Below are 16,237 nucleotides of genomic sequence, written 5' to 3'. Positions count from 1 at the left end.
TTCTAGTCCTTTTCAGTGGACAAAGCTAGAAAAAAATTTTAGGACAAAATATATTATAACTTTATAATACTTATTTCTTTGACACCAAAAATCGTAGTTCTTACTCATTAACTTTATTCTAATAAATTATTTGGTTTATCTTACTATCTGTTTCTGTGTTATATTTTTATAAATATGTATATATATTGTTAAAATACAGAATAGGCTTTATATGTATGATAACTTCAAAATAACAACACCAATACTATTACCAATAATTTTATATTGTTGGAAACAGTTTAAGTTTTCTCTGCAACCCTCTTAGTCTTTGGGACATACAGATGGTGTTCCCCAGCTTATGATGATTTGACTTGAGATATTTCAACTTTATGATGGTGGGAAAGCAATATGCATTTAGTAGAAGCCGTACTTCAAGTTTTGAACTTGATCTTTTCCCAGCCTAATGATATGTGGTGAGATACTCGTGACGCTGTGCAAGGACAACGAGCCACAGTTCCCCTCAGACGTGAGGGTAAAGAACCGGTACTCTACAGTAGACTGTGTGCACAGTGTTTTTTGATACTGTGTTCTGAGCTTATTTGAGGTAGGCTAGGATAAGCTCTGATGCTCCTCAGTAGGTTAGGTGTATTAAATGCATTTTTAACTTACAGTATTTTCAACTTATAATGGCTTATCAGGACATAACCCCAGCGTAATCTGAGGAGCACCTGAATAGATATCCTGCAAAAGATGCACGATCTAATTACTAGCTTTTCAAGTCATCTGAAATAATTTCTCTACATGTGCTTAAGCCACTACATTTATATACATTTGCATTGTTTTATTTTTCTTTCAACATTTTTGGGAAGTATAGTTTTCTTTTATTAACTGATAAACCTTTTATTTCACTTTTGAATTTTTACACATTTCCTGATCATTCCGTGTAAGGTAGAAATGAGAACTGTTTAAAAGATGTACACAAATCTAGTACATCTGGATTTTCGTTTTTGCTATACAGTTTTCACAACCATGGGTGTGCTTGCTAGGCAATATAACCACCACAGCTGCAAACATGAGGCCAAATACTGGTAAGGAAAAACAAAGCAAGAAAGAGCCACCAGATATACAGACAGGCTCGTTCCACATTCAGCACTGCATTTTCAAATGCCAAGTATTTAACTGCACATTTTTGTTCAGCTAGAAAGGAAGGATATTTTTTTCTTTTTTTGGTTTGTTTCCATCAGTGCATGAATGTTTTTTTCTCATTTCAGCAGATGGACAAACAGGTGGACACTACAGCTGTGTGGAATGTTAAAGAGAGAGGGGAGATACTGCGACACTGGTAGGCTCGGGTACTCTGGGTTCCCCGTGCAACTTCCCTGCATTACAGGGCCTTGTTTAAACACATCTGTGAACTTGGCTGGATGAGTCCAGTTGGGAGACCTGGTGACAGGTACTAACAAGCATTATCAGGGCTGGCTGTAATGCAGGAAGAATCACAGATATTTAAAAATGCTTTGTGGTTCATTTCTTGGTGTGACTGAACAGCAGTAACCGAGCTGAGTACTGGAAGAAGACAGAGCTGTGGTGCTAGAAGCTCTTCTTGACTCTTTGAAGCGGGCCTGCTCACCAAAGTGCTCCCCAGTTTCACTTCTTATCCCCTCCAGGCCCGCTATCCCTGCCCATAGAGTATTAAACCATGAACAAAAGACAAATAAAGATAGACTTCCAAGAGAAAAAAAGGTAAAGAAGCAGAAGGACCTAAATTTAAAGAGGGGTTGGGAGGAGAAAGCAACAACCAAAAAGAGGAGTGTGAAAGAGTGTTTAGATTTCAAAGTTTAAAAGCCCCAAGCTAGGAAGAACCTAGACTGATCCTCATATGAAAGGCAACCTCTGCAAAACATTATTCTTCAAGGTACCCAGGAGATAGATAAGGCCCTTCATAAGATACATGGCTTTCTTTCTTCTTTAGTTCATGGTTGAAAGAAAAAGAGATTCCACGACGAAAGCACAAGTCACAGATCGGTGTCTTTGTTATAGGTCAGGGTTTTAGTCACAAGTGTTATATGATTATATGAGCACTGGACCTTCTCATGGTGTTATAACCAGTTATCTGCCACAAAGAATTTCAATTTTAGACTTTGAGTTTCCTCAGAGGAAGACACTGAACATCTGAGGTCATGAACTTTTGAGTGGCAATGGCCCGAACTTGGTCAAGTGTCTATAAGCCCTGAACAACAGGCAGACTTGTGATCAAACACAAATACGAAATAATAGGTGTCTCCCGCCAAGTCCCGGCATCACAATACAATCTCTATAATTTTCTCTCCTTTTTGAAATCCTTACCCAAGGACATGTTTCTTGATTTTAGAGGGAGAGAAGAAGGGAGAGAGAGAGAAACATCGATCGGTGGCCTCCCACACGTGCCCCAACTGGAGGTCGAACCTTCAACCTTTTGGTGCAGGGAGCAGCACTCCACCCAACTGTGCCACCCAGCCAGGGCTCGGTAACTTTCTGTACAACTTTACAATGGACCTGTATTTCAGTGACTGTTTTCATATCAGATTAAAGTTTTTCAACAGTTATAGATCATTGAGGTCTATTTTTTCTCTACCACTAAGAGTTCTGCTGAGTTACAAAACCCCATTATCACAGTGGTCAGTTTTTTTGAAAAAATTAAACACCCAGTAATCCTGTCAATGTTAAGAAGAAAAACCTCAGGCTGCCATGGCATTTAGTGACCGAATTAAGTTTGGGATACAAATACCAGCTATTTAGCCCATAGACCACTTTTGCTAGGCTGAGGCTGTGAAAAATCAAAAAGTTGACATACAATTCTTTTTTTTAATTGCTCAAAGGGATATATGTGGAAGGTACAGAGTGACCTTGAACAGATCAGAAAACACGAGAGATATTGGTGCTCTCCCTGCCCTGCTTCTCCTTCGTTTTCCTGGTGTTCCACACCCACAGAGGGAGATCTCCCTATGCAACTGCACGCCCAGCATGCTGTCTGTGTATGACTCTCCATTCATTGTTTTCAATTCAGCCATTGCTCATCCAATGCTGTTTTTGCCACCGTGCTGCCTTCTCAGGAGTGTTTGGAACTCCATAGTAAAAGACTGAGAAACTCAGTGCCAGGCCAAGTTGAACTGGGTGTGGAAGCTGCATTTTTTTCTTGCTAATTTTCAATATTTCCTGGTAAGCCTGCCAAGACTTTGCCACAGTGGTTTGCTTACTGTCTCCAGATGCCACCTCAGAATGACATCTAAAATAATCTCCTTTCATTTTCAAGTTGAACACCTCACTTTCTGCTTGTGCGGCATCGGGACGGAGGTAGTTGTCCAACGCCTCCAGAACATCTTTGCAACTGTCCCGCAGTTCTCACGGTGCTCAGCCCACCTGCTGCTGCTTTTCTTTCCTCCGTTTTCAGTTCAGTCAGTGCTGGAGAGGACACGCCAGGAGGGGCGTTCTTGCAGGCTACGGAGCACAGGTCTCTCTCTTCCCCGGAGTGTTCGTGTCCCTGTTCCGTGCCTGCTTTCCTGGCTGCGCCCGCATCATCATAGCGCTCAGCCTGCTCAGGAGTCTGGCATTCTGTACCAGCTCCCTTTTACCCGCTGTCAATCTTGTGGGAGGACTGCAGGGCAAGGGGTCAACTTCCCGCCCAGGCCCACTCCGGGGTCAGCGCGGCGTGGCTGCAGCTCCACTTCCGCTTATAGTTTTCTTTTTTGATTAAATTTTGTCTTATAAGACGTTCAGATGGCACCAAAGCCTAATCTATAAAATAAAGTCCATTCAGATAATCCACCTTATATTGTCTTCCTCATCGCCTGTTCCTTCCCTCCCAAATAGGTAACAATTTTTATTAGTTTTGGTCTCTCCTTACATTAGACATGTTAAATAGTAAGTATATGTACATTTCTCCCATGTTTTAAGATGTAATGTATCATGCTACCCCCATTATTCTTCAGTTTGCTTTTTTCTAACAATATATGTTAATGATCTCTATAGTAGGATGTAGCAGCGGTCCTCATTTTTGTTGATTTATTTATTTTATTTTATTTTTTATAATGCATGGTTCTCCATTGTATGGATTTGACTAAGCCAAGGTTTCTTCAACTAGTCCCGCAGTGGTGAACACTGGCGTTGTTTTTCTAGTCTTCAGATATCACAACAAGTACCGTGACAAATACTTTTGTACATAAATCTTATTTTATTTTTGCCGGCCTATCTTAAACAGATTTTGCCAGGAATAGAATTGCGAGGTCAAAGGGCTAAATGCAAATGTCATTTAGTTGAACGCTGCCAAGTCCCATCCCTACCCCCCACCCTGCAGGAATGTGACCAGTCTGCATTCACGGCAGCAACACCTGGGAATGCCTGTTGTCCCACAGCCTCCCCTGCAGAGCATTTGTCAACCCTCTGATGTTCGTCAATAGATGAAATGTTTGCAACAGGTGAAAGTGGTATTTTATTTATGTCTAATTTCCACTTTTCTTACTCATTTCACTAGTTTTAAAGGGAGAACACAGGTAGAAATGTGAGAATTTTATAGATTTGGTGGGAAATAGATGTTTGTCCCTGTGGAGTCTATGTTCCATGAAGGTAGGACAGTGGCTGTTTTTCTCACTTCTTGTACTTCCAGTGCTGAGCCCAGTGTCTGACATGAATGTGGCACTCACCAATGTATAATAAAATGAATGAATTAAAGGATGAATAAAAGACGGAAACTACCCTTTTTGCCCATTTCATAACTGCACTGAGATATGTTCAACCCTTTACCTTCCCTCTTCCTCTTACTTGTCTCCAATCTCAGACCTGTAAGTAAGAAAGCCATTTGGAAGTCTAAATTATAATTGTGAGTTTTAAAAAGAAGAGGAAGAAGTCAAAGCATGGGCTTGCCTAATGCCATGTCCATATTGTTAACAAGTTGTGCCCATGTAGGTAAGAGGCGGGAGTGAAGTACAGTGAGAAAACATTGACAGATACTGGGAAGACTAGCTTAGCCAAGTGAGCCTTAGCGCTGAAATGATGAATTGCTTGTTTAAGAACAATCTCCTTGCCATTCACAGACTCTTCTAGTTGATAGTGCTCCTTGACTCTAGCTCCCCAGTTAAGGCCAGAGTTCCATGCAGCATTCCTGATGTTTATCCAGCCTCTGCTTGGCCATCTCAGAGAACAAGGAGCAGTCCTTGCTACTTTGGAGTGGACTAAGTTTAAAGGTTCTTTGACATACAGTTCTACAGATAAAATATCATATTTTACTGGTGTATAATGCACACCCACGTTTTGGGCCCAAACTTTCAGGAAAAAAATCTTTCATTTTAATTTTTTAATTCAAGTTTTATTTATTTATATTTAGAAACAAAACAGATTATCATATTCCGGGGTATTATTTTGCATACAGATATCGTTATTGCTTTTTGGAGTTACACTTTTAACACATAAGCATAAGTAAAAGAATTAAAGACATTTATATAGATACAGAATTAGTATTACCCATGTATAATGCACATCCTTATTTTTCCCTCCAAAATTTGGACAAAAAAGTGCACATAATACATGGCAAAATACAGTAGCTATCCTGCCATTTATATGTTATCATCCCCCACCCACCCAAACAATTTCAATTGCCTTTACTCTTTCTTTAAATGACATGAGCCTTCATATGGAAACTCACTCTTAGATGACTTCCCAGCTAGACATCATCCACACATTCAAAGTTATATTCCCTACGTCAACATTAAAAATTTCCACTTAATGAAAAAGTCATAGACACAGTATAAAGACAAATGACAACTCAGGACAATATATTTAAAGTGTCTAAACCTGACATGGTTCAAATATAGAAATTATACAGGGAAATTTTACAAATTAATTTTTTAAAAAAACAATAGGTAAATGGGCAAAAAAATGATGAATAGGTGATTCACAAAAGAGGAAAGCCAAATGATAAGCAAATAAAGAAATGCTGTTACTCCTTTAATTACAAATATAAAATAAAAACTATAATAAGCTATGACTTTATCCCCACTGAACTGCAAGTTGGATGACAGCAGGTCATGGCTGGGCTGAGGGGATACAGGACCCTCCTGTGATGCTGGCGGGAGTGCCAATGAGGGCAGCCCTTACTTAGAGCCACCCAGCAGTTCTTGGTCAAATTCACTTACCCTAGACCCAGAAGTCCATTCTGGGAATGCCTCCAGAGAAACTCTCACACTGGTCTCTGAGGGAAGATACGTGAAGATCCTTGTCATAGCCTTGACTGGAGGCACTCCCTCACCGAGGGGAGTAGAGAAATAAAGGGTGGTATGGAATACTATGAAGCAGTGAGAAGCTATGAAGCAGAAATACAATTGATTCTTATTAATTGCAGTCATTCTGTTCTATAAAGTCATAGAAATTACTGAATTAGGGAATATTGGACCATTGCTCCCAGGGGAAGAAGATATAGGATTAGGTTCCTACAAGTCCCTGGTCACAACATTTTTGTCGAATCATCAATATGTACCCTTATGTTATGTGTTTTTTCATTTAAGACACCTATTCAATCTGTATTGTTGAGCCATTAACATGGAACTCATTGCCAACAGCACTGTAACACATGCCTGAAGGAAGCTCATCTAGCAGGTTTTACTGGAAGGCACATGGCAGACTATGTACACTTAGGAACACAAGACAGCACTTCAGCACCAAGCCTTGGGTGTCATTTTAAACAGCTGCAAAATGGTCGCTTATTTATCATCCGAGAACTGGAACAAGAAAGCAGAGTGTTACCTTGGTCCTTCTCAGTTGACAACACACGAGTAGTTACTCAAATTTATCACTGCTCTGAGTAAGTATGTGAATGACAACAAAGGCTCCTTGAGTATTGATTTGGAGGTCATACATAAATTTTAGTGAGTGGATGAATTTGCAAATACAGAATCCACAAATAATGAGGGTTGGTTATACACTCAACAACCTGGTTAGTTCTCACCACTTAGAACTGAAGGAAGAAAGCAAGAAAGAGAATCAGATACTAGTACGACACTGCTTATGTGAAAGTGTAGACAAAGCAGCAACCCTTGCTCTTCAAGAACTCATACAAATCAAAGAAAACACATTAAACCCATTCCAATGATTGCCTCCTGGGTGAGGGAAAACAAGAGGAGGAAATAAAGAATCAGCAAACAAGGAGAGGCAGCAGGGCCAGGAACTGAGTGTGATTAACTCACTGCTCTCCGCAAGTGCCCTTCCCTTTGCGCCACCTTCACTCCCAGCACTCCTCTCGCAGCTCCCACGGAGACCTGGAATTCCCACTTTGGTTCATCAGCTTAACAATAGCCCACAGCTATCGGACCAACTTCACTTTATGGACTTTTCAAAAAGAATTTGAGGCCACTGTCTATTAAGGCTGAATGTGTTTGCTGAGATAACAAAGATATGTATATATGAATGAGAAAATTAATGGGTAATTTCTAGACCTTTTCTATCACATTCTGATCTGCTCAAGATAAGTCCCAGTATTACAAAGGGTGGGGTTTGGGGCAGCCGTGTTGAGCACAAGAAGTTCTTCTGCCCTTTGAATGAGGCACTCCCAGCTGATATACAAACAAGCATTGCATTTGCTTTTGGACTATTACTGATGATATGTATTCAGTTTGTCATAAACCAGACCTTCCTTATCTTTTTCACATGAACCACATTGTTATTGTGCATTTGAGTGGCTGACATTTTTTAACCTGCTGGATATTGATCTTTTAGACAGATGGATAGGCAGGTAGATAGATAGATAGATAGATAGACAGATAGACAGACAATAGATAAATGATAGATAAGATGGATGATAAAGGGATAAATAAATAGATGGATGATGGATGGATGGGTGAATGGGTAGATAGACAGACTGATTGAACTTAAAACCATCATTCAGAATATTAAATTAGTTTAAATCTTGTTGGTACCCTCTGACATTTGGCCCTTCCTCCCAGGTCTGTGTCACCTAAAAGTTGGTAAGAAAGTCCAGGATGACAAAACAGCCTTGCTACAGGCCACATCTTGCATTTAAGAATGCCTGTCTCTGTAGAGAGGAATGCCAATCTTCTGTTACTATGACTGAATTTCCCTTTCTCTGTTTCTCACATGTATCCTAAAGGGATCAAGAAAACTTTGTAAAATAACCCCACCTCCAGAAATTCAGATGTGCTTTCTTTTCATGAAATCCTTGGATCTACCAGCATGATTTTGCATCATTAAACCATGGACTTGGAAACATATGTTAGATGTTGTACAACTCAGTACTTCACTGATGGGAAAATAGAAGATGAGAGTACCCACATGAGTACTCTCAATGAATACTTACACAAGTCCCCACAGGAATATTCACGACAAGTACTAAGGGTACCTGCCCAAGTCCTCACACGAGTGCTCAGACGTCTAGGGCAGGGAGGTAGTCAGTGACAGCTTCTTGACTCAAAGCCTAAGCTCCTGATTCCACACACAAGGAGGTTTACAAAATGTGCTGCCACTTCAAGAGAGACCATGATTACTCCTAGTCACCGCCCCTTACTTTTGCTCACATCTGTTACATAAATCCACTCTGGGACACTATCAGGCTTCATGTGACACTGAGAGAGCTGAAGCCCAGGGAACGAACATCAAGGGCTTTAACTAAGTGAAGTCTCTGGACTAGACATATTATTTTTCAGGATAGAAAACAACTCATCTGTATGATCCTGTAAACATGGGGGACAGTCTTTTTGGAAAGTCTGAGAATGATTTCTGGAGAGATTAAAATTGAGTGGACTTCTTTGAGGAATGGGAAAGATTTTGATAGAGAGAAAGAAAGTCCTTTAAAATTGGGGAAATTAGAGCAGCAGTACAACACTGAGAATGTATGTTCAGGACAAGTACAAGGGGCAAAAGGATGATATTGGCTCACCTGACTGGAAAGGCCAGGGCTCTATCAGGACAGCTAGATCCAGAGACTCTAAAGATATTGCAGGCATGTTTCTTCCCGTCTCTCAGCTCTGCTTAGCTGCCATGTCCTTCCTCAGGAAGGCTCTCCCAGAGATGGGTAACAACTATCATGAGTCTGGTAGGGATAGAGTGATTTTGTTTTTGTTTTTGGGGGTTTTTGCTAATAATTCCAGAATGGTCCCAGGAAGGGCTCTCAATGGCCCCCTGAATAGGCTTGCCAGATTAGTTAATAAAAATACAGAAAGGCCCATTAAATTGGAATTTAAGATAAACAATGAATAATTTCTTAGTATGAGTATATTCCATATAATTTGGAGGACATATACAAGAAATTATTTACCTAAAATCCAAATTTAACTTTGAATCAAATTAAGTAAGCATTCTATAATTTGTCTGGAAACCCTATCTCTTCACCAGTCCATGTGGCCAGGCACATGAAGAGCGTATTTGGTCCACTTTGGGACATGTGTCCACACTGTGGATCCCAGGAGTGGGGTGTCCCCATCCCAGTCCCCAATCCCATGGACTGGGAGTAGAGAATGGTCACTGGCCAGATGCTTTGCCACAGAGGGGTTGCATGTATGGCAGACAAAACAACAGATGCTCGTTATAACTTACTCCGTGAACAGCGAGAAGACCAAGATAAAAAGGGAAACGGGGCTCAAACAAATGAGTCTTGCTCTCTGTTACTCCCAATAATGTTGGGACTTTCCCATCTGATTTTTCTGGGTCCCCTTCTACATGCCCACTAGTCTGTAAGCTCCTAGAGAAAATGTCTGTGTGTTTCTTGTTCATCACTACACCCCCATTGCTGGGCACATAGAAGAATCTCAATGAAAAATTGTTGAATGGCTGAATGAATGAAGCATTACATGCCCTTTATACTTACTCCCTGGGCAAATTTAATTATTTCCATAGATAGGGTTCTTTGAAAGAGAACTTCAGAATGATTTTACATGTCCACTGAGGCTTCTTTCATAACAACCGCAATGCTAACCTGCTGTTCTATGGTGCTTTATGCCATATATCTTTGGCTCTCACTCAATGTTCTTTGAAAAACTCATAAACCCCATGTGATAATATCTCTGCAAGAAAGAAAAGTATTGTTCCATTTTACATATAAGGGAGCTGAATCACCAGTGGCTGAGTCATTCCATCAAGATTACTATGGAGTGGGCAGAATCTGGCTGTTTGGGAGCCCCATTTTGAGCTCGTTTACCATATTCCTGATTGTGTGTTTAGAATCATACTTGTATTTCCTCTCCAAAAAATGCAGTATTTCAGCTTAGAGAAATAGCTGAGTGTTCTGTTAAAAGATAGGAATATTTTCTGGAGGCAAATTTAAAGCACAAAGGAAAGGGAATTGGAGAAGTCAGCAGACTTGGGGCTCAGTCCTGGCCCTACCTGTCATCTCAGATTTCCTCCTGAGACAGACTGGGGACAAGAGTTCTCTGCCTGGTGACAGCTGAGGGCCCACATGTGCCTGACACTTCACAAAGTGTCTCAATGCCATCCTAGGCCAGAAGTATCCCTGGGACCACACAGGGACCCTATCTCAGGGGCAGCGTTCACATCATGGTCATCGCAGGTTATAGTTACTTTCTGACAAATGGAAATGAAAGGTCTTGAAGTAAAGGCATCTTGTTCTAATTTGCCCCCAAACTTCATATGTGTCCCAAAGCCCTCTTTTTCCTGGTAAGGTGTTATATATAATCCCCATTTTCCTCAGGAAGAAATTTTGACTCATTAGTTTTTTTTAACCAATGTAACATAGAGTAACTGTCAGGCTTGGGATTTAGAGCTAGAGTGGTCTGGTTCCAAAGTCCTGAGCTCATTCCACTGCTCCAGACCTGCTTCTCAAATGAGTTGCGGGGAGGGAATGAGGTGGTACAGGTGGACATGGCAGGTATTCCCTGGAACACCATACAAAGCGGGGAGTGACTGTCACCATTCACCTCGGAGCAGGAAGGTTGATGTTACCATGTGCTTCTTCTGATGGAGGGTGAGCCATCATGCTGTGTGGCCTTTGAAAAGTGTCTCATATGCTTTGGTAGCCATGGCAGAAGCGCACAATAAGTACTAGGATGGCAGACAACTGGGACCGTATCTGAGCCAGATAACATCGACAGAAGAAGATTGATGGCCAAGGCTGGTCCTGTGCATAAGTACTAACTACATCAAAGACAGTCATACATGTTTGCCCTGCTCCCTTCTCTTCAGGTCCCACCTCTCTGGGGACCATAAAGGGCTTAGGTGTTTAGCTATTCAGTTTTGGTGACATCCCTTTGGTGTCCCTCCCAGCCTCTCCCTCACGGTGCTCCAGTTCCTGCTGCTCTGTCCTGGCCACCCACACTCCAGTGCTCCTGCTGCTCACATGTTCTGCCCACCACAGGGGTGCTCCAAGCCTGTTCCCTAAGTCACTCTGGGTCTTTCATATTCAGACTTAGAAACTCCACAGGCCATTGGCATTTCTTTTATGTGTAAGGACGTCAAGCCTGTAAGCAATATTCACTAATATTTCTCCCCAAGTGACTCAGAGACAGAGTGGAGGGAGATACTCAGAGGGTCAGCTTCTGCCTGCAGCAGAATCTGCTGACCAAGTCCAGAAATGAAAATGATGATCCCTCACCCAATTCTGGTCAATAGTTGTAAACTTTAGCAGGCTGGCCATCATTCAAAACTGAAGACCAGGACAAGGGATATGGCCACAGGCAGTCCTAAATGTTGCACCCAGTTTGAAAGTGGGCTCCCACATCCAGCTGTGAGCAGACAGGGCTGCAGGCCATCACCTCACAGCAGCGCACCCATGCCCACACACAGTGGGTGCGTGATGAATGGCTGTGGAACTGAATACTCAAGATGCATTAAAAGGGGGACTATTATTAAAGAAACCCCATCCATTCTGAATCATACAATAGAAAAAGAAGTTTATTTTGAATTTTCAGGGCCATTTTCGGGAGCCAGTGAAGTTGAGAACAAGACATGGACAGTCCCAGCTCCACTGTGGCTCTAAGCAGTCCCTGGGTCCCCTTCTTAGTAACTCAAAGGAGGTAGAGCCCGTGGTCTCCAAACAAATCCTGCATGCTGTCACACTCAGTTTAAAGTTGTTAAAAATACACCTATATGTGCATATTGATATTTTCCTTTGTAAAGGAGTTCAATTAAGCCCTTTAGACAATTCTCACAAAAAGATGTTTGAAGTGACCCAATGGCTTTTGTCTTAACACACTGTGGTGGAGGCATGGTGGCCTGGTAGACAGACCCATGAGCAAAGAACCAGATATCTGCCTTCTAGCACCCTCTCTTAGACCAACTAACTTCATGTTGAGCAGTACCTCAGATCTCTGAGTCTCATTTTCCTCATCTGCAAAACGAAGAAGGGTTGGATTACAAGAGCTCTGAATGTAGTTATTACTGATTTTATTTATAAGCGGGACCCTCTAAAATAACAAGACTGGGTTTTGAGAGCACGGTCCCCATTCTCCTTCCTCCAAAGTTAGGAGTGAGGAGCAGTCCCCTGGTTGAGCACCCAGGCTACACAGGGACTGAGCCAAGCACTGTGGGAATAAACCAGGACCCAAGGCTGTGCAGAGGAGAGGTTCTTAGGAACCACCAGAAGTTTTTATTTTTATTGATTGTCACCTGACCAGTTCTGAGCTAGGGTGGCCCTCCCCTTGCATGGTCTGGGACCTCTAGTTTCCTGACTCGTGCAAGAAAAAATTCAAGAATGAGTGTAAGTGAGAGCAAAAGTGAGTTTTATTTATGTAGAGAAAAAGAGGCTAGGATGCGGGTTCCCAGAGACAGGATCAGAGGGTGAGCCCAGGAAGAGCTGCTGCCACCCGATGTTCCCTGGTTGCAAGTCTCACTGGGCTCCATGGTGAAAGAAGAGGAAGTACATGTCCAGGTGAACATGAGCGAACTCATGAGTGAGTTGTGCACTGGGTCAGTCCGTCCTTGGGATTTTAAGTATTTCCAAGGGCAAATTGTTTCTAAACTTTATGGCACCAAATTCTGACTCCACCTTGGGGATGGGGTCTTGTTTCTAGTATGGTCCATTCCAGAAGTGTCATGGTGTTCATCCTCCCCAGGCCCTCCCTTCCTCTTGTGCTGTCAGTTTTCATTATAACAATGGTCTAATGAGCTTTGGGGTGTTTTCTGGTCAATTTTTCCTCCATCCTGGATTGATCTGGTGTTAGCCAGTCCTTGTTGGTTACTTTTGTGACCACTGCAGGAGTTTCCTGCCATGAACTGTTTCCCTTTGGTCACATGAGGAAGTAGGGGCTCTGGTGAGAGGACCCAACTGTTTATCAGCCTGTGATGTCCACTCCTACTTCCTCATTCCACCTAAAGGGATGTTTTCCTAACTTATTTCTATCCTACCTCAATGTAAGAGCCAGTTCCTGCCTCAAAGTGAAGTATCATAAAGGAAGAAATAAGTGTTTTGGAGGTCAAAGAAGGGATAGACCCAGCCCCAGTGCTTCAGGTACTTCCTGCTCCAGAATAATAGAGAAAGGGGCTTTTTCCTGGATATGCCTGCTTTCCCAGATGGAGCTGAAATTCTTTGTAAAATGCCATATTCCGATGAGGAAGATGATGTTGCTGAAAAGAAGGCACACAACACCTGTAAACTAGGAATAGGGAGGTGTAATAAAAAGGTTTGGAATTCTGAATTGAAATCAGAGGAGACCAAATAGGAGCAGAGACTCCAAAGAGCAATGGAGGAGGCAGTGAGGGGCATTTTGAGGAGCAGGAGCAGATGTGAGGGAGCTGAGTCCTGTGAGGCTCAGACACTGTCTCCCCTCATCCAGTTAAACATCTGAGCGAGGGAACTTCCTTGAGACCCTAAAGGCAAATGAGAGGAGAAAGAAGTGGGTGTCTTGGGTTCATTCCCCAAGTGTTGTTGCTGAAGGGAACCCTGAGCAGGGTAGATGCCTGGAGAAGGAGGGGTACAGGGAGAATGCAAGCCTTCCCAACTCAGTTACTCACAAGTGCCACCCAAGGGAACAGCTTCCCTTGTCATCAGCTCTAATGTGGCATTTTGATTTTTAAAAGACTTTAAAAATACAATTTTTACCCAGAGAACATTTTTTTCTTCCAAAGGAACAAAAGGATCACAACCCACATGCTCCTCAAGCTAGCAGCCCTGAGAAAAGGCAGGGCTCAGATTTACATACTGAGGGCGGCTCTACCCCCACATTCCACCCTCTCCTCGATCCCATAAACAACAGCAAAAGGATGCCATGGACTTAGTACTGTCAACCGTCCTGAAAAACACAAGCAAAAATAGTATGAAGTGATGAATGATGGAGCTTCATAGCCAACGTGATTGTCAGTAGTAGTTTGGGCTGTTGACAATGAGTGTTAGAGTCTCAGAATGGGAGGGGTGCTCTCTCTCTCTCTCTCTCTCTCTCTCTCACACACACACACACATACACACACACACATGCACACAGCCTTGTAGCCTGATTTATTTCACCACAGAAAAATTCTGTTCTGCTCTTTCATATTTTATATTTCCAGTGCTCCAGAAAATTTTCAAGAGAGAAAATTAAGTATTGGGTCTTTCAGCAGTTTAGGAAAAGCTAAAACTTCCACACACTTTTTTTTCTTGTCTTCTTTTTCCTCCAAAGGAATCTTGTTCAAAAACATCAATACAGTATTTTTCTTGTCCTCCCATGTGACCAGATTAAAGTTTGATATTGGAAGTACTTATCTCTGATGTGTCTGTGTGTGTGTGAGAGAGAGAGAGACAGAGAGAGACAGAAAGAAAAGGATGTAACTATATATATTTGGGGTTTTTTAAGAAAAAAAATCTGCTGAAAACCACACAACAGCCCACAGTCTGTCTTAACTTTCTGAATTTCTTTTTAAATGGAAAATATTAAGAGTATTACTCATACATTCATTTTAAAAGTGGAAGGCAAAGAGGGAGTGGTGATTCATCCCAGCACCAAGACTAAGAACAAACCAGTGCTGGAATGACTTCTCTCAGGCCTTTGAACTCTGGGTGAAGACTTGGTGTCCCCAGTGGGAGCTGCTTGTGGGGCATCCCCACCCCCAGACTGGCTCAGGTCTCATTGCCCCCCTGGTCGCCTGCCCCTGCTCTTCTGGTAGATGGTGGCTGGTGCTCAGCTGGGACCTTACACCTGACCAGTAGGGTGCCATGGCTCTGTGTAGGGTGCTCTCCAGGCACAGGCTTAATGCACCCTAGGAGGTCCTCTCAAAGGTCACAGGAACCTGGGGCTGTGGGAATCGGAGCCACAATCCTCTGATGAATGTCAGTCCTTGGTACCACTTTCCTCCCACACCATCCCTGATGCCCTTGAACTTCCTGCCCCCACAACACTTAAGAAACAGAGACGAAAAAGGCACTGGAAATACATGGAGAAAAAAAGAAGTACAGATTAAGAAAAACCCATTATCAGATATTTGCTGCAGAGGAAAAAATATCTAGGTAATGGTCCTTGGAACAGGCACCTAATAACATTTTTGTAAAGAAAGCTCTATCTACAAGAGGAATATTAAACAGATCTGTCAGTCCCAGGGAAGTAGGTTTGCTAAATAAATGGACAATTAATAGCCCAAAAGATAAACACTCAGAAAAGAGTTGCTAAAAGGCTGGCGTTTTAAAAGAATGTTTTTACTTTAGGAAATAGAAAATGAAGTTAAAGGATCAAGTATCAGGTAAGAAACACTCCCTTCCCAGGTTCTAGCTCCAAGTGCCAGATTCTGAACTCCTGCTCTGCCTCTTAGGGCTGAAATCCTGCCTTATAAGTCATTTTACTTAAAGAAATCACAACTTCCCCTTTAAATGTTTGGGTTTTAAAGGGTTAATCCACTTCTCAATGTTTATATTTTCAATGAAATAAGGTCCCAGTCTTTCTTTCTTAAACTGGGATAAATTTTCAAACACATAATAGACATTTGGAAAGAATGTGTATAATTACAAAGTAATGTGATTTCAAACAAAATCTTCTAGGAACACACCAAGCCCATAGATCTGAGACACTTGCTTATTTGTTATTTGTTCACAGCCAAAGACAACTAAACTAGAGTTCAACCTCAAGTTCATCAGCACATTGACTAACTGTGGTTTTGGTTTGTAAATTTATTCCTGATGTTGACTATTTAGGTAGGAGCTTCTTTCTGACCATTTCTGATCAGGAACTACTGATTTTCACAAGAGTGTTCTGATTTCTACAAATGTTTCTTTTTTCGGCTGTGAAGGTGAGCAGGGGAGGGCCTCCTCAAAGCCCGGGGGCTGCATCCCAGAAGAGCGTGGGCCCATCTTCCCATTGGC

The 16,237-nt window shown here is 42.1% G+C and overlaps 1 pseudogene; it reads right to left on the bottom strand.

The window, feature by feature from the left end:
- Positions 1 to 963: 963 nt before the first annotated feature.
- Positions 964 to 16,237, bottom strand: part of LOC112323148 (14-3-3 protein beta/alpha-like) — a 78,604-nt pseudogene continuing 63,330 nt past the window's right edge.

Source organism: Desmodus rotundus, chromosome 3 (genome assembly GCF_022682495.2).
Source record: "Desmodus rotundus isolate HL8 chromosome 3, HLdesRot8A.1, whole genome shotgun sequence".
In the NCBI taxonomy this organism is placed as follows: Eukaryota; Metazoa; Chordata; class Mammalia; order Chiroptera; family Phyllostomidae; genus Desmodus; species Desmodus rotundus.
The sequence above is the reverse complement of the archived record's forward strand: the minus strand, read 5'-3'. Positions and strand labels throughout refer to the sequence as shown.